The sequence below is a fragment of the Arvicanthis niloticus genome, chromosome Y (assembly GCF_011762505.2).
Source record: "Arvicanthis niloticus isolate mArvNil1 chromosome Y, mArvNil1.pat.X, whole genome shotgun sequence".
NCBI classification, from domain to species: Eukaryota; Metazoa; Chordata; class Mammalia; order Rodentia; family Muridae; genus Arvicanthis; species Arvicanthis niloticus.
In genome coordinates, this window is record NC_133431.1 from 5600862 (window position 1) to 5624229 (window position 23368).

The window sequence follows — 23368 nt, forward strand, 5'->3', positions numbered from 1 at the left end:
GCCTCATAAAAGGATTGTCTATAATCAATGCCTTCATTGGTCACCCACCTCAAGTGTCTCATCACAAGTCACATTATAGTAATAGAGAACACTTTGCAACTATATGAACAGCATCACTGGTTACAAGACAGATGCAAGAACTTGAGCAAGACTCTGAACTTAGAGCACAGATGTCTGGTTATAAGCAGATGAGGCGACAGCATCAAAAACAGCTGATGACTCTGGAAAATAAACTGAAGGCAGAGATGGACGAACACCGCCTCAGATTAGATAAAGATCTTGAAATTCAGCATAACAATTTTGCTGCAGAAATGGAGAAACTTATTAAGAAACTCCAAGCTGCTATGGAAAAAGAGGCTAAGGTGATCGCGCCCCTCTTTCACAGCTCTGCAGAGATGCAAACTTGTGAATGTAACCATTTTCCTCCCTTCCAGAGAACTACAGGCTGCTGCCAGCCTTCCCCAGCTCAGATGTGCCCCGCTTCCCACACACAAGGCTGCCAGGTTTCCTGTCAGCCACAACCAGCCCCTAGTTTCTCCCATTGTTTACAGATATAGTTCTTGTGCACAGGTGCCACTACTGGTACTCTAGGTCTAGTCCCCAACCCAGAGGAGGTGGAATAAGAAAAAAAAATTGTACTCCATGAGATCCTCCCCCAATCATAACAAAGGGTGACAGATATGTGCAGCTACCATTCACTCTTCCTTCAAGGGTCATATTAATGAAAAAAACTTTGTAGGCCTTGCTTCCAATGGAGATTCTATAGCTTGTGGAAGTGAGAACAACTCCCTCTACCGACACCATAAAGGACTTTCTAAGACTTTGCTAACTTTTCAGTTTGATACAGTTTAGAGTCTGTTAGACAAAGACCGGAAAGAAGATGACACGAATGAATTTGTCAGTGCTGCGTGTTGGCGGGCACTGTCAGACTGAGAGTCCAATGTGATGATTGCTGCTAACAGCTAGGGTACAATCAAGGTATTAGAATTGGTATAATGAGTCTCCTGATGTCATTGTGTTTGATCCTCCCTCCCAAAAGCCATCTGCAGCTGATGATGAGAAGAAAAAGAAATGGCATGTGATGTCTCTCTCAGCATCATTTGGATGTGTTCTGAGTACCTTTTCCCTTCTTTATGCCTTTGGGACATTGGGGATATCCAGAGAATTCTCTACCATCAGTGTCACTATGAACTTTGCTGTTGGCAGCGTGGCTATCTAATTTCTGTGATAGGGAAACTTGTCACTCTCCCAGCACATGCTATAAAAGCAATCAAGATTACTACAAACTAGTTGGCTCCTATAAAGCTGAGTAGAATTGCTAACAGTAAACACAAAAGGTGCCCAAACACAAACAGGAGTAGGACTAAAGGTCATGTTTCTTCCAAACCTCTTTCCTACAACTGCCTCATAAAAGGATTGTCTATAATCAATGCCTTCATTGGTCACCCACCTCAAGTGTCTCATCACAAGTCACATTATAGTAATAGAGAACACTTTGCAACTATATGAACAGCATCACTGGTTACAAGACAGATGCAAGAACTTGAGCAAGACTCTGAACTTAGAGCACAGATGTCTGGTTATAAGCAGATGAGGCGACAGCATCAAAAACAGCTGATGACTCTGGAAAATAAACTGAAGGCAGAGATGGACGAACACCGCCTCAGATTAGATAAAGATCTTGAAATTCAGCATAACAATTTTGCTGCAGAAATGGAGAAACTTATTAAGAAACTCCAAGCTGCTATGGAAAAAGAGGCTAAGGTGATCGCGCCCCTCTTTCACAGCTCTGCAGAGATGCAAACTTGTGAATGTAACCATTTTCCTCCCTTCCAGAGAACTACAGGCTGCTGCCAGCCTTCCCCAGCTCAGATGTGCCCCGCTTCCCACACACAAGGCTGCCAGGTTTCCTGTCAGCCACAACCAGCCCCTAGTTTCTCCCATTGTTTACAGATATAGTTCTTGTGCACAGGTGCCACTACTGGTACTCTAGGTCTAGTCCCCAACCCAGAGGAGGTGGAATAAGAAAAAAAAAATTGTACTCCATGAGATCCTCCCCCAATCATAACAAAGGGTGACAGATATGTGCAGCTACCATTCACTCTTCCTTCAAGGGTCATATTAATGAAAAAAACTTTGTAGGCCTTGTTTCCAATGGAGATTCTATAGCTTGTGGAAGTGAGAACAACTCCCTCTACCGACACCATAAAGGACTTTCTAAGACTTTGCTAACTTTTCAGTTTGATACAGTTTAGAGTCTGTTAGACAAAGACCGGAAAGAAGATGACACGAATGAATTTGTCAGTGCTGCGTGTTGGCGGGCACTGTCAGACTGAGAGTCCAATGTGATGATTGCTGCTAACAGCTAGGGTACAATCAAGGTATTAGAATTGGTATAATGAGTCTCCTGATGTCATTGTGTTTGATCCTCCCTCCCAAAAGCCATCTGCAGCTGATGATGAGAAGAAAAAGAAATGGCATGTGATGTCTCTCTCAGCATCATTTGGATGTGTTCTGAGTACCTTTTCCCTTCTTTATGCCTTTGGGACATTGGGGATATCCAGAGAATTCTCTACCATCAGTGTCACTATGAACTTTGCTGTTGGCAGCGTGGCTATCTAATTTCTGTGATAGGGAAACTTGTCACTCTCCCAGCACATGCTATAAAAGCAATCAAGATTACTACAAACTAGTTGGCTCCTATAAAGCTGAGTAGAATTGCTAACAGTAAACACAAAAGGTGCCCAAACACAAACAGGAGTAGGACTAAAGGTCATGTTTCTTCCAAACCTCTTTCCTACAACTGCCTCATAAAAGGATTGTCTATAATCAATGCCTTCATTGGTCACCCACCTCAAGTGTCTCATCACAAGTCACATTATAGTAATAGAGAACACTTTGCAACTATATGAACAGCATCACTGGTTACAAGACAGATGCAAGAACTTGAGCAAGACTCTGAACTTAGAGCACAGATGTCTGGTTATAAGCAGATGAGGCGACAGCATCAAAAACAGCTGATGACTCTGGAAAATAAACTGAAGGCAGAGATGGACGAACACCGCCTCAGATTAGATAAAGATCTTGAAATTCAGCATAACAATTTTGCTGCAGAAATGGAGAAACTTATTAAGAAACTCCAAGCTGCTATGGAAAAAGAGGCTAAGGTGATCGCGCCCCTCTTTCACAGCTCTGCAGAGATGCAAACTTGTGAATGTAACCATTTTCCTCCCTTCCAGAGAACTACAGGCTGCTGCCAGCCTTCCCCAGCTCAGATGTGCCCCGCTTCCCACACACAAGGCTGCCAGGTTTCCTGTCAGCCACAACCAGCCCCTAGTTTCTCCCATTGTTTACAGATATAGTTCTTGTGCACAGGTGCCACTACTGGTACTCTAGGTCTAGTCCCCAACCCAGAGGAGGTGGAATAAGAAAAAAAAAATTGTACTCCATGAGATCCTCCCCCAATCATAACAAAGGGTGACAGATATGTGCAGCTACCATTCACTCTTCCTTCAAGGGTCATATTAATGAAAAAAACTTTGTAGGCCTTGCTTCCAATGGAGATTCTATAGCTTGTGGAAGTGAGAACAACTCCCTCTACCGACACCATAAAGGACTTTCTAAGACTTTGCTAACTTTTCAGTTTGATACAGTTTAGAGTCTGTTAGACAAAGACCGGAAAGAAGATGACACGAATGAATTTGTCAGTGCTGCGTGTTGGCGGGCACTGTCAGACTGAGAGTCCAATGTGATGATTGCTGCTAACAGCTAGGGTACAATCAAGGTATTAGAATTGGTATAATGAGTCTCCTGATGTCATTGTGTTTGATCCTCCCTCCCAAAAGCCATCTGCAGCTGATGATGAGAAGAAAAAGAAATGGCATGTGATGTCTCTCTCAGCATCATTTGGATGTGTTCTGAGTACCTTTTCCCTTCTTTATGCCTTTGGGACATTGGGGATATCCAGAGAATTCTCTACCATCAGTGTCACTATGAACTTTGCTGTTGGCAGCGTGGCTATCTAATTTCTGTGATAGGGAAACTTGTCACTCTCCCAGCACATGCTATAAAAGCAATCAAGATTACTACAAACTAGTTGGCTCCTATAAAGCTGAGTAGAATTGCTAACAGTAAACACAAAAGGTGCCCAAACACAAACAGGAGTAGGACTAAAGGTCATGTTTCTTCCAAACCTCTTTCCTACAACTGCCTCATAAAAGGATTGTCTATAATCAATGCCTTCATTGGTCACCCACCTCAAGTGTCTCATCACAAGTCACATTATAGTAATAGAGAACACTTTGCAACTATATGAACAGCATCACTGGTTACAAGACAGATGCAAGAACTTGAGCAAGACTCTGAACTTAGAGCACAGATGTCTGGTTATAAGCAGATGAGGCGACAGCATCAAAAACAGCTGATGACTCTGGAAAATAAACTGAAGGCAGAGATGGACGAACACCGCCTCAGATTAGATAAAGATCTTGAAATTCAGCATAACAATTTTGCTGCAGAAATGGAGAAACTTATTAAGAAACTCCAAGCTGCTATGGAAAAAGAGGCTAAGGTGATCGCGCCCCTCTTTCACAGCTCTGCAGAGATGCAAACTTGTGAATGTAACCATTTTCCTCCCTTCCAGAGAACTACAGGCTGCTGCCAGCCTTCCCCAGCTCAGATGTGCCCCGCTTCCCACACACAAGGCTGCCAGGTTTCCTGTCAGCCACAACCAGCCCCTAGTTTCTCCCATTGTTTACAGATATAGTTCTTGTGCACAGGTGCCACTACTGGTACTCTAGGTCTAGTCCCCAACCCAGAGGAGGTGGAATAAGAAAAAAAAATTGTACTCCATGAGATCCTCCCCCAATCATAACAAAGGGTGACAGATATGTGCAGCTACCATTCACTCTTCCTTCAAGGGTCATATTAATGAAAAAAACTTTGTAGGCCTTGTTTCCAATGGAGATTCTATAGCTTGTGGAAGTGAGAACAACTCCCTCTACCGACACCATAAAGGACTTTCTAAGACTTTGCTAACTTTTCAGTTTGATACAGTTTAGAGTCTGTTAGACAAAGACCGGAAAGAAGATGACACGAATGAATTTGTCAGTGCTGCGTGTTGGCGGGCACTGTCAGACTGAGAGTCCAATGTGATGATTGCTGCTAACAGCTAGGGTACAATCAAGGTATTAGAATTGGTATAATGAGTCTCCTGATGTCATTGTGTTTGATCCTCCCTCCCAAAAGCCATCTGCAGCTGATGATGAGAAGAAAAAGAAATGGCATGTGATGTCTCTCTCAGCATCATTTGGATGTGTTCTGAGTACCTTTTCCCTTCTTTATGCCTTTGGGACATTGGGGATATCCAGAGAATTCTCTACCATCAGTGTCACTATGAACTTTGCTGTTGGCAGCGTGGCTATCTAATTTCTGTGATAGGGAAACTTGTCACTCTCCCAGCACATGCTATAAAAGCAATCAAGATTACTACAAACTAGTTGGCTCCTATAAAGCTGAGTAGAATTGCTAACAGTAAACACAAAAGGTGCCCAAACACAAACAGGAGTAGGACTAAAGGTCATGTTTCTTCCAAACCTCTTTCCTACAACTGCCTCATAAAAGGATTGTCTATAATCAATGCCTTCATTGGTCACCCACCTCAAGTGTCTCATCACAAGTCACATTATAGTAATAGAGAACACTTTGCAACTATATGAACAGCATCACTGGTTACAAGACAGATGCAAGAACTTGAGCAAGACTCTGAACTTAGAGCACAGATGTCTGGTTATAAGCAGATGAGGCGACAGCATCAAAAACAGCTGATGACTCTGGAAAATAAACTGAAGGCAGAGATGGACGAACACCGCCTCAGATTAGATAAAGATCTTGAAATTCAGCATAACAATTTTGCTGCAGAAATGGAGAAACTTATTAAGAAACTCCAAGCTGCTATGGAAAAAGAGGCTAAGGTGATCGCGCCCCTCTTTCACAGCTCTGCAGAGATGCAAACTTGTGAATGTAACCATTTTCCTCCCTTCCAGAGAACTACAGGCTGCTGCCAGCCTTCCCCAGCTCAGATGTGCCCCGCTTCCCACACACAAGGCTGCCAGGTTTCCTGTCAGCCACAACCAGCCCCTAGTTTCTCCCATTGTTTACAGATATAGTTCTTGTGCACAGGTGCCACTACTGGTACTCTAGGTCTAGTCCCCAACCCAGAGGAGGTGGAATAAGAAAAAAAAAATTGTACTCCATGAGATCCTCCCCCAATCATAACAAAGGGTGACAGATATGTGCAGCTACCATTCACTCTTCCTTCAAGGGTCATATTAATGAAAAAAACTTTGTAGGCCTTGTTTCCAATGGAGATTCTATAGCTTGTGGAAGTGAGAACAACTCCCTCTACCGACACCATAAAGGACTTTCTAAGACTTTGCTAACTTTTCAGTTTGATACAGTTTAGAGTCTGTTAGACAAAGACCGGAAAGAAGATGACACGAATGAATTTGTCAGTGCTGCGTGTTGGCGGGCACTGTCAGACTGAGAGTCCAATGTGATGATTGCTGCTAACAGCTAGGGTACAATCAAGGTATTAGAATTGGTATAATGAGTCTCCTGATGTCATTGTGTTTGATCCTCCCTCCCAAAAGCCATCTGCAGCTGATGATGAGAAGAAAAAGAAATGGCATGTGATGTCTCTCTCAGCATCATTTGGATGTGTTCTGAGTACCTTTTCCCTTCTTTATGCCTTTGGGACATTGGGGATATCCAGAGAATTCTCTACCATCAGTGTCACTATGAACTTTGCTGTTGGCAGCGTGGCTATCTAATTTCTGTGATAGGGAAACTTGTCACTCTCCCAGCACATGCTATAAAAGCAATCAAGATTACTACAAACTAGTTGGCTCCTATAAAGCTGAGTAGAATTGCTAACAGTAAACACAAAAGGTGCCCAAACACAAACAGGAGTAGGACTAAAGGTCATGTTTCTTCCAAACCTCTTTCCTACAACTGCCTCATAAAAGGATTGTCTATAATCAATGCCTTCATTGGTCACCCACCTCAAGTGTCTCATCACAAGTCACATTATAGTAATAGAGAACACTTTGCAACTATATGAACAGCATCACTGGTTACAAGACAGATGCAAGAACTTGAGCAAGACTCTGAACTTAGAGCACAGATGTCTGGTTATAAGCAGATGAGGCGACAGCATCAAAAACAGCTGATGACTCTGGAAAATAAACTGAAGGCAGAGATGGACGAACACCGCCTCAGATTAGATAAAGATCTTGAAATTCAGCATAACAATTTTGCTGCAGAAATGGAGAAACTTATTAAGAAACTCCAAGCTGCTATGGAAAAAGAGGCTAAGGTGATCGCGCCCCTCTTTCACAGCTCTGCAGAGATGCAAACTTGTGAATGTAACCATTTTCCTCCCTTCCAGAGAACTACAGGCTGCTGCCAGCCTTCCCCAGCTCAGATGTGCCCCGCTTCCCACACACAAGGCTGCCAGGTTTCCTGTCAGCCACAACCAGCCCCTAGTTTCTCCCATTGTTTACAGATATAGTTCTTGTGCACAGGTGCCACTACTGGTACTCTAGGTCTAGTCCCCAACCCAGAGGAGGTGGAATAAGAAAAAAAAAATTGTACTCCATGAGATCCTCCCCCAATCATAACAAAGGGTGACAGATATGTGCAGCTACCATTCACTCTTCCTTCAAGGGTCATATTAATGAAAAAAACTTTGTAGGCCTTGTTTCCAATGGAGATTCTATAGCTTGTGGAAGTGAGAACAACTCCCTCTACCGACACCATAAAGGACTTTCTAAGACTTTGCTAACTTTTCAGTTTGATACAGTTTAGAGTCTGTTAGACAAAGACCGGAAAGAAGATGACACGAATGAATTTGTCAGTGCTGCGTGTTGGCGGGCACTGTCAGACTGAGAGTCCAATGTGATGATTGCTGCTAACAGCTAGGGTACAATCAAGGTATTAGAATTGGTATAATGAGTCTCCTGATGTCATTGTGTTTGATCCTCCCTCCCAAAAGCCATCTGCAGCTGATGATGAGAAGAAAAAGAAATGGCATGTGATGTCTCTCTCAGCATCATTTGGATGTGTTCTGAGTACCTTTTCCCTTCTTTATGCCTTTGGGACATTGGGGATATCCAGAGAATTCTCTACCATCAGTGTCACTATGAACTTTGCTGTTGGCAGCGTGGCTATCTAATTTCTGTGATAGGGAAACTTGTCACTCTCCCAGCACATGCTATAAAAGCAATCAAGATTACTACAAACTAGTTGGCTCCTATAAAGCTGAGTAGAATTGCTAACAGTAAACACAAAAGGTGCCCAAACACAAACAGGAGTAGGACTAAAGGTCATGTTTCTTCCAAACCTCTTTCCTACAACTGCCTCATAAAAGGATTGTCTATAATCAATGCCTTCATTGGTCACCCACCTCAAGTGTCTCATCACAAGTCACATTATAGTAATAGAGAACACTTTGCAACTATATGAACAGCATCACTGGTTACAAGACAGATGCAAGAACTTGAGCAAGACTCTGAACTTAGAGCACAGATGTCTGGTTATAAGCAGATGAGGCGACAGCATCAAAAACAGCTGATGACTCTGGAAAATAAACTGAAGGCAGAGATGGACGAACACCGCCTCAGATTAGATAAAGATCTTGAAATTCAGCATAACAATTTTGCTGCAGAAATGGAGAAACTTATTAAGAAAGCTCCAAGCTGCTATGGAAAAAGAGGCTAAGGTGATCGCGCCCCTCTTTCACAGCTCTGCAGAGATGCAAACTTGTGAATGTAACCATTTTCCTCCCTTCCAGAGAACTACAGGCTGCTGCCAGCCTTCCCCAGCTCAGATGTGCCCCGCTTCCCACACACAAGGCTGCCAGGTTTCCTGTCAGCCACAACCAGCCCCTAGTTTCTCCCATTGTTTACAGATATAGTTCTTGTGCACAGGTGCCACTACTGGTACTCTAGGTCTAGTCCCCAACCCAGAGGAGGTGGAATAAGAAAAAAAAAATTGTACTCCATGAGATCCTCCCCCAATCATAACAAAGGGTGACAGATATGTGCAGCTACCATTCACTCTTCCTTCAAGGGTCATATTAATGAAAAAAACTTTGTAGGCCTTGCTTTCCAATGGAGATTCTATAGCTTGTGGAAGTGAGAACAACTCCCTCTACCGACACCATAAAGGACTTTCTAAGACTTTGCTAACTTTCAGTTTGATACAGTTTAGAGTCTGTTAGACAAAGACCGGAAAGAAGATGACACGAATGAATTTGTCAGTGCTGCGTGTTGGCGGGCACTGTCAGACTGAGAGTCCAATGTGATGATTGCTGCTAACAGCTAGGGTACAATCAAGGTATTAGAATTGGTATAATGAGTCTCCTGATGTCATTGTGTTTGATCCTCCCTCCCAAAAGCCATCTGCAGCTGATGATGAGAAGAAAAAGAAATGGCATGTGATGTCTCTCTCAGCATCATTTGGATGTGTTCTGAGTACCTTTTCCCTTCTTTATGCCTTTGGGACATTGGGGATATCCAGAGAATTCTCTACCATCAGTGTCACTATGAACTTTGCTGTTGGCAGCGTGGCTATCTAATTTCTGTGATAGGGAAACTTGTCACTCTCCCAGCACATGCTATAAAAGCAATCAAGATTACTACAAACTAGTTGGCTCCTATAAAGCTGAGTAGAATTGCTAACAGTAAACACAAAAGGTGCCCAAACACAAACAGGAGTAGGACTAAAGGTCATGTTTCTTCCAAACCTCTTTCCTACAACTGCCTCATAAAAGGATTGTCTATAATCAATGCCTTCATTGGTCACCCACCTCAAGTGTCTCATCACAAGTCACATTATAGTAATAGAGAACACTTTGCAACTATATGAACAGCATCACTGGTTACAAGACAGATGCAAGAACTTGAGCAAGACTCTGAACTTAGAGCACAGATGTCTGGTTATAAGCAGATGAGGCGACAGCATCAAAAACAGCTGATGACTCTGGAAAATAAACTGAAGGCAGAGATGGACGAACACCGCCTCAGATTAGATAAAGATCTTGAAATTCAGCATAACAATTTTGCTGCAGAAATGGAGAAACTTATTAAGAAGCTCCAAGCTGCTATGGAAAAAGAGGCTAAGGTGATCGCGCCCCTCTTTCACAGCTCTGCAGAGATGCAAACTTGTGAATGTAACCATTTTCCTCCCTTCCAGAGAACTACAGGCTGCTGCCAGCCTTCCCCAGCTCAGATGTGCCCCGCTTCCCACACACAAGGCTGCCAGGTTTCCTGTCAGCCACAACCAGCCCCTAGTTTCTCCCATTGTTTACAGATATAGTTCTTGTGCACAGGTGCCACTACTGGTACTCTAGGTCTAGTCCCCAACCCAGAGGAGGTGGAATAAGAAAAAAAAAATTGTACTCCATGAGATCCTCCCCCAATCATAACAAAGGGTGACAGATATGTGCAGCTACCATTCACTCTTCCTTCAAGGGTCATATTAATGAAAAAAACTTTGTAGGCCTTGTTTCCAATGGAGATTCTATAGCTTGTGGAAGTGAGAACAACTCCCTCTACCGACACCATAAAGGACTTTCTAAGACTTTGCTAACTTTTCAGTTTGATACAGTTTAGAGTCTGTTAGACAAAGACCGGAAAGAAGATGACACGAATGAATTTGTCAGTGCTGCGTGTTGGCGGGCACTGTCAGACTGAGAGTCCAATGTGATGATTGCTGCTAACAGCTAGGGTACAATCAAGGTATTAGAATTGGTATAATGAGTCTCCTGATGTCATTGTGTTTGATCCTCCCTCCCAAAAGCCATCTGCAGCTGATGATGAGAAGAAAAAGAAATGGCATGTGATGTCTCTCTCAGCATCATTTGGATGTGTTCTGAGTACCTTTTCCCTTCTTTATGCCTTTGGGACATTGGGGATATCCAGAGAATTCTCTACCATCAGTGTCACTATGAACTTTGCTGTTGGCAGCGTGGCTATCTAATTTCTGTGATAGGGAAACTTGTCACTCTCCCAGCACATGCTATAAAAGCAATCAAGATTACTACAAACTAGTTGGCTCCTATAAAGCTGAGTAGAATTGCTAACAGTAAACACAAAAGGTGCCCAAACACAAACAGGAGTAGGACTAAAGGTCATGTTTCTTCCAAACCTCTTTCCTACAACTGCCTCATAAAAGGATTGTCTATAATCAATGCCTTCATTGGTCACCCACCTCAAGTGTCTCATCACAAGTCACATTATAGTAATAGAGAACACTTTGCAACTATATGAACAGCATCACTGGTTACAAGACAGATGCAAGAACTTGAGCAAGACTCTGAACTTAGAGCACAGATGTCTGGTTATAAGCAGATGAGGCGACAGCATCAAAAACAGCTGATGACTCTGGAAAATAAACTGAAGGCAGAGATGGACGAACACCGCCTCAGATTAGATAAAGATCTTGAAATTCAGCATAACAATTTTGCTGCAGAAATGGAGAAACTTATTAAGAAACTCCAAGCTGCTATGGAAAAAGAGGCTAAGGTGATCGCGCCCCTCTTTCACAGCTCTGCAGAGATGCAAACTTGTGAATGTAACCATTTTCCTCCCTTCCAGAGAACTACAGGCTGCTGCCAGCCTTCCCCAGCTCAGATGTGCCCCGCTTCCCACACACAAGGCTGCCAGGTTTCCTGTCAGCCACAACCAGCCCCTAGTTTCTCCCATTGTTTACAGATATAGTTCTTGTGCACAGGTGCCACTACTGGTACTCTAGGTCTAGTCCCCAACCCAGAGGAGGTGGAATAAGAAAAAAAAATTGTACTCCATGAGATCCTCCCCCAATCATAACAAAGGGTGACAGATATGTGCAGCTACCATTCACTCTTCCTTCAAGGGTCATATTAATGAAAAAAACTTTGTAGGCCTTGTTTCCAATGGAGATTCTATAGCTTGTGGAAGTGAGAACAACTCCCTCTACCGACACCATAAAGGACTTTCTAAGACTTTGCTAACTTTTCAGTTTGATACAGTTTAGAGTCTGTTAGACAAAGACCGGAAAGAAGATGACACGAATGAATTTGTCAGTGCTGCGTGTTGGCGGGCACTGTCAGACTGAGAGTCCAATGTGATGATTGCTGCTAACAGCTAGGGTACAATCAAGGTATTAGAATTGGTATAATGAGTCTCCTGATGTCATTGTGTTTGATCCTCCCTCCCAAAAGCCATCTGCAGCTGATGATGAGAAGAAAAAGAAATGGCATGTGATGTCTCTCTCAGCATCATTTGGATGTGTTCTGAGTACCTTTTCCCTTCTTTATGCCTTTGGGACATTGGGGATATCCAGAGAATTCTCTACCATCAGTGTCACTATGAACTTTGCTGTTGGCAGCGTGGCTATCTAATTTCTGTGATAGGGAAACTTGTCACTCTCCCAGCACATGCTATAAAAGCAATCAAGATTACTACAAACTAGTTGGCTCCTATAAAGCTGAGTAGAATTGCTAACAGTAAACACAAAAGGTGCCCAAACACAAACAGGAGTAGGACTAAAGGTCATGTTTCTTCCAAACCTCTTTCCTACAACTGCCTCATAAAAGGATTGTCTATAATCAATGCCTTCATTGGTCACCCACCTCAAGTGTCTCATCACAAGTCACATTATAGTAATAGAGAACACTTTGCAACTATATGAACAGCATCACTGGTTACAAGACAGATGCAAGAACTTGAGCAAGACTCTGAACTTAGAGCACAGATGTCTGGTTATAAGCAGATGAGGCGACAGCATCAAAAACAGCTGATGACTCTGGAAAATAAACTGAAGGCAGAGATGGACGAACACCGCCTCAGATTAGATAAAGATCTTGAAATTCAGCATAACAATTTTGCTGCAGAAATGGAGAAACTTATTAAGAAACTCCAAGCTGCTATGGAAAAAGAGGCTAAGGTGATCGCGCCCCTCTTTCACAGCTCTGCAGAGATGCAAACTTGTGAATGTAACCATTTTCCTCCCTTCCAGAGAACTACAGGCTGCTGCCAGCCTTCCCCAGCTCAGATGTGCCCCGCTTCCCACACACAAGGCTGCCAGGTTTCCTGTCAGCCACAACCAGCCCCTAGTTTCTCCCATTGTTTACAGATATAGTTCTTGTGCACAGGTGCCACTACTGGTACTCTAGGTCTAGTCCCCAACCCAGAGGAGGTGGAATAAGAAAAAAAAAATTGTACTCCATGAGATCCTCCCCCAATCATAACAAAGGGTGACAGATATGTGCAGCTACCATTCACTCTTCCTTCAAGGGTCATATTAATGAAAAAAACTTTGTAGGCCTTGTTTCCAATGGAGATTCTATAGCTTGTGGAAGTGAGAACAACTCCCTCTACCGACACCATAAAGGACTTTCTAAGACTTTGCTAACTTTTCAGTTTGATACAGTTTAGAGTCTGTTAGACAAAGACCGGAAAGAAGATGACACGAATGAATTTGTCAGTGCTGCGTGTTGGCGGGCACTGTCAGACTGAGAGTCCAATGTGATGATTGCTGCTAACAGCTAGGGTACAATCAAGGTATTAGAATTGGTATAATGAGTCTCCTGATGTCATTGTGTTTGATCCTCCCTCCCAAAAGCCATCTGCAGCTGATGATGAGAAGAAAAAGAAATGGCATGTGATGTCTCTCTCAGCATCATTTGGATGTGTTCTGAGTACCTTTTCCCTTCTTTATGCCTTTGGGACATTGGGGATATCCAGAGAATTCTCTACCATCAGTGTCACTATGAACTTTGCTGTTGGCAGCGTGGCTATCTAATTTCTGTGATAGGGAAACTTGTCACTCTCCCAGCACATGCTATAAAAGCAATCAAGATTACTACAAACTAGTTGGCTCCTATAAAGCTGAGTAGAATTGCTAACAGTAAACACAAAAGGTGCCCAAACACAAACAGGAGTAGGACTAAAGGTCATGTTTCTTCCAAACCTCTTTCCTACAACTGCCTCATAAAAGGATTGTCTATAATCAATGCCTTCATTGGTCACCCACCTCAAGTGTCTCATCACAAGTCACATTATAGTAATAGAGAACACTTTGCAACTATATGAACAGCATCACTGGTTACAAGACAGATGCAAGAACTTGAGCAAGACTCTGAACTTAGAGCACAGATGTCTGGTTATAAGCAGATGAGGCGACAGCATCAAAAACAGCTGATGACTCTGGAAAATAAACTGAAGGCAGAGATGGACGAACACCGCCTCAGATTAGATAAAGATCTTGAAATTCAGCATAACAATTTTGCTGCAGAAATGGAGAAACTTATTAAGAAACTCCAAGCTGCTATGGAAAAAGAGGCTAAGGTGATCGCGCCCCTCTTTCACAGCTCTGCAGAGATGCAAACTTGTGAATGTAACCATTTTCCTCCCTTCCAGAGAACTACAGGCTGCTGCCAGCCTTCCCCAGCTCAGATGTGCCCCGCTTCCCACACACAAGGCTGCCAGGTTTCCTGTCAGCCACAACCAGCCCCTAGTTTCTCCCATTGTTTACAGATATAGTTCTTGTGCACAGGTGCCACTACTGGTACTCTAGGTCTAGTCCCCAACCCAGAGGAGGTGGAATAAGAAAAAAAAATTGTACTCCATGAGATCCTCCCCCAATCATAACAAAGGGTGACAGATATGTGCAGCTACCATTCACTCTTCCTTCAAGGGTCATATTAATGAAAAAAACTTTGTAGGCCTTGTTTCCAATGGAGATTCTATAGCTTGTGGAAGTGAGAACAACTCCCTCTACCGACACCATAAAGGACTTTCTAAGACTTTGCTAACTTTTCAGTTTGATACAGTTTAGAGTCTGTTAGACAAAGACCGGAAAGAAGATGACACGAATGAATTTGTCAGTGCTGCGTGTTGGCGGGCACTGTCAGACTGAGAGTCCAATGTGATGATTGCTGCTAACAGCTAGGGTACAATCAAGGTATTAGAATTGGTATAATGAGTCTCCTGATGTCATTGTGTTTGATCCTCCCTCCCAAAAGCCATCTGCAGCTGATGATGAGAAGAAAAAGAAATGGCATGTGATGTCTCTCTCAGCATCATTTGGATGTGTTCTGAGTACCTTTTCCCTTCTTTATGCCTTTGGGACATTGGGGATATCCAGAGAATTCTCTACCATCAGTGTCACTATGAACTTTGCTGTTGGCAGCGTGGCTATCTAATTTCTGTGATAGGGAAACTTGTCACTCTCCCAGCACATGCTATAAAAGCAATCAAGATTACTACAAACTAGTTGGCTAACACTAAACACAAAAGGTGCCCAAACACAAACAGGAGTAGCACTAAAGGTCATATTTCTTCCAAACCCCTTTCCTACAACTGCCTCATAAAAGGATTGTCTATAATCAATGCCTTCATTGGTCACCCACCCCAAGTGTCTCATCACAAGTCACATTATAGTAATAGAGAACACTTTGCAACTATATGAACAGCATCACTGGTTACAAGACAGATGCAAGAACATGAGCAAGACTCTGAACTTAGAGCACAGATGTCTGGTTATAAGCAGATGAGGCGACAGCATCAAAAACAGCTGATGACTCGAAAATAAACTGAAGGCAGAGATGGACGAACACTGCCTCAGATTAGATAAAGATCTTGAAATTCAGCATAACAATTTTGCTGTAGAAATGGAGAAACTTATTAAGAAACACCAAGCTGCTATGGAAAAAGAGGCTAAGGTGATCACGCCCCTCTCTCAGAGCTGTGTAGAGATGCAAACTTGTGAATGTCACCATTTTCCTCCCTTCCAGAGAACTACAGGCTGCTGCCAGCCTTCCCCAGCTCAGATGTGCCCCGCTTCCCACACACAAGGCTGCCAGGTTTCCTGTCAGCCACAACCAGCCCCTAGTTTCTCCCATTGTTTACAGATATAGTTCTTGTGCACAGGTGCCACTACTGGTACTCTAGGTCTAGTCCCCAACCCAGAGGAGGTGGAATAAGAAAAAAATTGTACTCCATGAGATTCTCCCCCAATCATAACAAAGGGTGACAGATCTGTGCAGCTACCATTCACTCCACAAAGCAGGCACACATCAAAAGGATTAGCAGGCATAGCTATCCTGCCAAGTAAAATTAAAGCCAGCATAGGTGGCATTAAATCTGGTACCAATATCTGGTGAAAACATAAAAAATTATTTTTTGTTTTATGTCAATAAGTATGACACTCCTCATCAGAGCAACCAGTTACATTAAGTTGTAAAAATTTTAAAGTAAAAAGAGCAAGAGAAGTATGTTCTCTCAGGGTGCGGCTATAGCCGAATCCCCCTTTTGTTTTAAAAAACATTCTTTAAGAGTACGATGGGCTCTTTCCACCATACCCTGACCTTGTGGATTATATGGTAATCCATGTTTTATGGACACTTGCATTTGTTGACAAAAAATTTTAAAGAAGCAACTGTATAGCCAGGGCCATTATCAATTTTTATTGCCCCACGCTGCCCATGCTTCTAAGCAATGAAGAATGACATTCTTTGCTTTTTCCCCTGACAAGGGGGAAGCAAAAATAAGGCCTGAACAAGAATCCACAGATACGTGAACATATTTTAATTTTCCAAATTCTGAAAAATGTGTTACATCCATTTGCCATAACTGTAAAGGCAGTAATCCCTTTGGATTCACTCCCACCCCAGGGGCGTGAGTATGAATGCTACAATCTGGGCAATGGATCACTATTTGTCTAGCTGTTTCTCTGGAAATTTTTTATTTCATTTGCAATGTTTTGGCATTAACATGAAAAGTCTTATGAAATTGGGTGGCCAGCACTACTGGGGAATCAAGAATACTAGTAAAAATAAACTCTCTGCACGTAGCCATATCAACTTCATTATTAGCAGCACTAACAGGCCCAGGTAAGCCTGTATGGGCTCTCACATGCTGCACAAAGAAATTTACGTTCTCATATCAATTTCTGCAATATTGTTAACAAATTATAAATAGGACTGGTTAAGTTTATCTTACTACTGGCTTCTAACATCTTTAAAACATTTACAATATACAGAGAATCTGATACTAAATTAAAAGGCTCTTTAAATTTATCAAAAACTTCTATTACTATTTTTAAATTCTATAATTTGAGGAAAGGCAGGAGCAAATTGAATCACCACAGGATCATCAGTATTAAATTTATGTGATCCACATCTAGTTTTAAAACCATCAGTATATATAACAGCAGCACCAATTAAAGGGTTACTTTTAGTCATTTTTGGAAAAACAATAGGATGGGATTCAAAAAACTGAATCAATGGATGCTGAGGATAATGATTATCAAATTCTCCAGCATATCCACATTTTAATATTGCCCAATCATCTATGATAGTACACAGAACCTGCAATTGATTACTATTAAAATGTATTACAATTTTAGATAGCTCCATGCCAAAATGTTGCAAACACTGTTGCACACCTTCCAAAGCTAATATTGCAACAGCGGTAGGATAATATTCAATAGTTCTGGTTATTGATATTTTAGCATGAATCCATTTTAATGGCCCATGCTGCCACAACACAGCAGTGGATTGAAATTTTGTCTTAATAATTTTTAATAAAATAATATCCATGGGTTGACACCACTGTAGGAATGACTTTGCCAGCTCCTTTTTTACTATCTTTAAAGCTTCTCTCCCCTCGAGGGTTAACTCTCTGGGCAAAAAGACTCTCCATCCCCCCCCTCCTCCTGCTCCTCCTCCAGGATCAAACGGAGGAGTTGCAGATGGGTTGCAGACAGCTGCAGCCGAACAGGAGAGGCAGACTGGGGCAGAGTTTTACGCACCAAAAGTGTGACTGCCTCTTCCTTCTTCTTTCTCTTTTGAGCTATTAGAGACTGAATTTTGGATAAGAAAGCTTCCAAATTTTCTATTTATTATTATTATTTATTACTCTTTTGCTTATCTTTTCCCAATTTGTCCCAGCTCGCCAGTGTTAAATGGCCTGAAACCATAAATCAGGGAGCAATCAGGGAGCAATCGTACCCAGTCCTTGTAAAAAGATTGTAAACACTCCCCTCTTCTTATTTAACCCTTTCGTCTCCAGCAACTCCTGAAAAGCTACAGGAAGCAGCTGAGACTGAGAATTTCCTATGCTTTCACTTTAACTATTTTGTATTGTTCCATTCCCCAGAAGCTTATCTCTCCCCCGTCACTTTAGCTGACGGATAAATCTCCGCTTTACCACGGACTTTTGAGTTGCCTCTTTACCAAGGTCTTTTGAATTGCCTCTTTACCGAGGTCTTTTGATTCCTCTCTTTCCGAGGATCTTTTCTTATTGTCCCATTTAACCTGGGAACTTACCGGTACCTCCGCTTCTGAGGTGAAGAGTTCTGGATCCGTGAGAATTTCTCCTCGGGTCCCCTGTCATTCCCGGGTTTCTTCTTTTCCGGGTTTCTTCTCTCTTCTTTCCTGGGTTTCTTCTTTCTTTGTCCTGGGTTTCTTCTTTCTTCTGTCCCGGATTTCGGCACCACTTGTTGCGCCCCACTCAACCAGCAAGGAAGACTTCAACAACCGGATCCTTCTCAACAACCTTTATTGCAGAAGCGCTTCTTTATTCTTGCAGGAGGAGACCTCGAGTGCCCAGGGCGAGCTGCTTATATACCCTCAGCCCTGGGCGGGGAATACGCGTGGAGGTGCACAATCGGTCAGAATTGCAGTGCCCCATTAGCATACCTCATTAGCATACCCTGCTCGGGAGAGGGGTGATTGGTCAGGATTGCGGTACCTTATTAGCATATCCATTAGCACACCCCGCTCGGGAGGGGGGTGATTGGTCAGGATTGCCATGCCTCATTAGCATATCCCGTTCGGGAGGGGTTGGCACCAAAACTGCGTTGGCTCAAGGGTAATCGCATGCGCAGTGCACTTGTTTACCAGTAGATGATATCGGAGGCCAAAGCTGGTGCCATCTTGACCAGCCGAGTTGGGTCAGCGGCCTACAACCCGAGAAGTAAGTTTTCAAATGGCGTGCTAGAAATACTGGAAGGTATTAAAAATGTGAAAAATCGGGGGCTTTAGGTTTTTTTTGAGGAGGAAATTAAAAACTGCAAGAAATGAAAGCATGTGTTATGCTCACAGGATGCTAAGAGACACAAGCAAACCTGCTGTCCTTGCAAGATGGAAAGTCACACAATTCCATTGTTTTGGAGACTAAAAAAAGCAATCGGGATAACTGTGCAGTCTTTACCCAGAAATGATGCTCAGAGCATGGAGGGGCCTGTCCCATGTGTGTGCTTTCAGCTGCTGCACAGGTACTCACAGATAAGGTCTTTTTGCCATCCGTTTGCATTTGTTTTTCCAAAAGAGACACACATGAAAAATAATCTTGGCTATTTCTGAAGACTCTGTTCAGACTAGAAGAGTCCTAGGTTTCACTAAACATTTCTGGTTCAAGCAGATGATGGCCACATGCACGCATCCAGCCCAGCACAGTACCTGAAAACCGGGGTAGCTGTGGGGGCTGGCCCAAAATATCACAGTCTGTATACGGTGGACTCACCTGCATGGCTGAGATCATCGAGGGCAGCAATGGCCACGGACAAAGGAGAAACTTCAGGATCCATCCCAGAGTTCAGATTCTGTCTATGTCCCGGTTGCTCCACTGGGAAGAAAACTTCCTCGAAGGATGGCAGTGTAAGGGGCATCATCCAAGACTGGGGGGCACTCATAGAGGAATCAAGCATGTTACCACTGCCAGCAGACAGAGGGCAGAGGCCAGGCCCAGGTTCAGAGCCCGTGGACATGAGACTGGCAGGATGATGACCTCGCCACTCCGGGTGTCTTTCACATCCATAGAGTGACCTGGGGATCATAACCAGACAATGTGCCCTGGTGGGTACAGGTCAAGGTGGGGTGGGTGGGTCTTAGGAGAGGAATCCAGCCAAGGTTGGGAATACGGGCTGATGCCAATGATGCCGTGGAAGGTTGCACATCACCGCCACCAGTGGCCCTGCCTAATCTTCCCTGTGGCTACCACGGGATAGGCCTGACCTGCCCAGAGTCACGTATAATACCAATTGTTTATTTAAAAGAACCAGAAAAAACTGGGCAGTGTTGGCACATGCCTTTACTCCCAGCACTTGGGAGGCAAAGGCAGGGGGATGATGGTGATGGAATAACAATCAATAATCAATAATCACTAAATGGTACTTAATAATTATCAATACAAATTGATAACCAATAATGATCAATAACTTATGGCACACGACTTTAATCCCAGCACTTGGGAGACAGAAGCAGAGGGATGATGGTGATGGAATAAGGATCAATAATCAATGCCAATCAACAATCAATAATCAATAAATGGTAATCGATAACTATCAATACTAATTAATAACCAATAATGATCAATAATTGATGGCAAACACTTTTAATCCCAGCACTCAGGAGGCAAAGGCAGGCAGATTTCTGAGTTTGAATCCAGCCTGGTCTACAGAGTGAGTTCTAGGACAGCCAGGGCTACACAGAGAAACCCTGTCTCCAAAAACCAAAAACAAAAAACAAAAACAAAACAGCAAAGAGAGGATGATTTGCAAGACCCTAATATCAAATGAATAAATTATGGTTAATATTTAAAATATCAAATATTAAATATTATACAAATATAATATATAAAATATAAATATAACATAAATATTAAAATATTAAAAAATATTAGGCCGAAGCTGACAGTGATTTTGCGAATATTCCAACAGGGCTGAGGTCTCTCAAACATGATCAGAGCTCTCCTTAAACACCCCCTCAGCATCTCCCACAGCTGGTACCGTAGGCCCTACCACGACCCATTTCATGTGAGACTGCAGAGGTCACACTCCTGGGCAGCGTCCAGCCTGGCACTGCCCCCGTGACTGACCAGCAATGAATCGTATGCAGAAGGCTCCTGCCTCACCGCAGAGGAGTAGCCCCAGACAGTGAGGTACACACAGGCTGCCGCTTACTCCATAAAATGAAAGGACAGCAAACTTTTGGGGGAAAAAAAGATAAGAAAAGCAAGCCAACATGACAGAGCCCAGAAGGGAAAGAGATGGGTTTAAGGATAAATTACACTCTGGTCTCCAACAAAGGAGGGGCTGACTAAAGAAAAAAAACCTGTGTGGTCGGGCGGTGCTGGCGCACGCCTTTAAAATCCCGGCACTTGGGAGGCAGAGGCAGGGGGATGATGGTGATGGAATAATGATCAATAATCAATGTCAATCAATAATCAATAACCAATAAACATTAATCAATATTTATTAATACTAATTGATAACCAATAATGATCAATAATTGATGGTGCATGCCTTTAATCCCAGCACTCAGGAGGCAGAGGCAGGGGGATGATGGTGATGGAATAACTATCAATAATCAATACCAATCAATAATCAATATATGGTAACCAATAATAATATAAGATAATATAATATAGTATAGTATAATATAATACAGAGAAACCCCCTCTCGAAAAAACCAAAAAAACAAAAAAAAGAAAACCCTGTCCCCTGGTCTGAGGGAAGGACACTACCTGAAACCCAGTAGTGGTGATGCTGTGTGGTCTCCAGAAAACCTCACAGCTGGGGACGTCGCCCCATAGCCGTGCAGGTCATCTCTGGGAACGTCACCCCATGGCCGTGCGTGTCGTCTCCGGGGACTGTAGGGTCTCACTTCCTGAACATCCAGCTGGAAGCAAACCACAGAGAGGAAGGAGTGCGTTAGGTTCCCGCCCCCGGCCCGGCTGAGAGCGGCTCCACAGACCACAACAGGAAGTGATCTTCAGTTGTCCCAATGGTCTAGTCCCCTGGGCTCACTTCAGTGCAAACCCATAGTTCCCAGACTGGAGACAGTTTCTCTCTTTTTGTGTTATTTTTTGTTTTTTGTTTTTTCGAGACTGGGTTTCCCTGTGTAGCCCTGGCTGTGCTGGAACTCACTCTGTAGACCAGGCTGGCCTCGAACTCAGAAATCCACCTGCCTCTGCCTCCCGAGGGCTGGAATTAAAGGCATGTGCCATCAATTATTGATCAATATGGCTTATCAATTAGTATTGATAATTATTGATTAATATTTATTGATTATTGATTAGCATTGATTATTAATCATAATTCCATCACTGTCATCCACCTGCCTCTGCCTCCCAAGTGCTGGGGGGTTCTCTTCCCAAATAACACACTGTAAGTCCTAATAGCTATGTTGAACCCCGCCTCCAGACCCACACAGCCATGCCAGGGTCAACTCAGAGCTGGGTCCATCTTGTCAGAAATCGGCCCCCCAAAGGGCCTGGGGTCACTCACCTGAGCGCTGAGACGCAGTCAGAGATGCACAATGGTTTCCTGAGAGCTGTGCTGGCTCAGGACCATGATCCTCTGCCTGGGAAACTTCTGCAGTGGCCTCCTGGGCTCTCGCCACAGGCCTGAGAGGAGCCTTCTGATGCCGCCGCCGGTGATTGGCAAACCAGCCGTACACCTGCTCGGCAGTCAGGCCTGCCTTCGATGCCAGCTTTTCCTGCCCCCCCCCCAAATAAATAACCATCCTTGAGTTACAGGCGTTCACAGAAGTGTGTGTGTCGGCTGATGTTCACGTGGAAATCTGGGTGCAGCCCAGCTCGAGCCCTGAGATGATGGCAAATGTTGTGGTCAGTGAACTGGTGCAGTGGAAAACAGATCATCAGCTCCTGAGCGTGTGCTGAAGAAGTGGATGGTGACACACACGCTCGTGCACACACACACACACATGCTCATGTGCACACATACGCTTGTGTACACACACACACGCTTGTGCACACACATGCTCATGAGCACACACGCTCGTGCGCGCACACATGCTCGTGCACACACACGCACACACACACCCGTGCATACACACGCTCATGCACACACGCTCGTGCACACACACACACATGCTCGTACACACACACACACGCCCTCACCCACTCCACTCAGGACCAGCTGACACTCTCGAGGACCCAAGGCCCTATTAAAGGACAAAGGCCAGGTTAAAGCGACCTCGAGCCCTTGGATCAGTGTCTGCACCGTCTTCACCCAATGTCTCTTCTCTGCTACACTGTGACTCTTGGTTTGGATCACACGGCAAAGGCCTGGGGAGCATATGGGAATCGACCAGGTGGGAAGTGGGCAGATCCTCGTGAAAAAATCAAGTCTCACAGAGATGTTGGCGACACGGAGTGGGGGCAGAGAGAAAGAGGGAGGGGGTCTGCGGAGGAAGAGTCCGGTGAGGCCAGGAGACACAGAGAGCTCAGGAAGTTACATCACAGAGGGGGAGCCACCTGAGAGGTGTGGGGGCCTATAATATATATAAATATATAAA

At 43.7% G+C, this 23368-nt stretch overlaps 1 long non-coding RNA gene across 2 annotated transcripts; it reads right to left on the bottom strand.

The window, feature by feature from the left end:
- Positions 1-18378: 18378 nt before the first annotated feature.
- LOC143437320 (uncharacterized) lies at positions 18379-23358 on the bottom strand. 2 transcript variants are annotated; one of them, XR_013106853.1, is made up of 4 exons: positions 22336-23358; positions 21573-21727; positions 19572-19873; positions 18379-19008 (listed from the first exon to the last, which is right to left on the bottom strand). It is a non-coding gene; the product is annotated as an uncharacterized LOC143437320 (long non-coding RNA). The 2 variants fall into 2 exon arrangements; XR_013106852.1 differs by having other exon boundaries at positions 21573-23358.
- Positions 23359-23368: the final 10 nt, after the last annotated feature.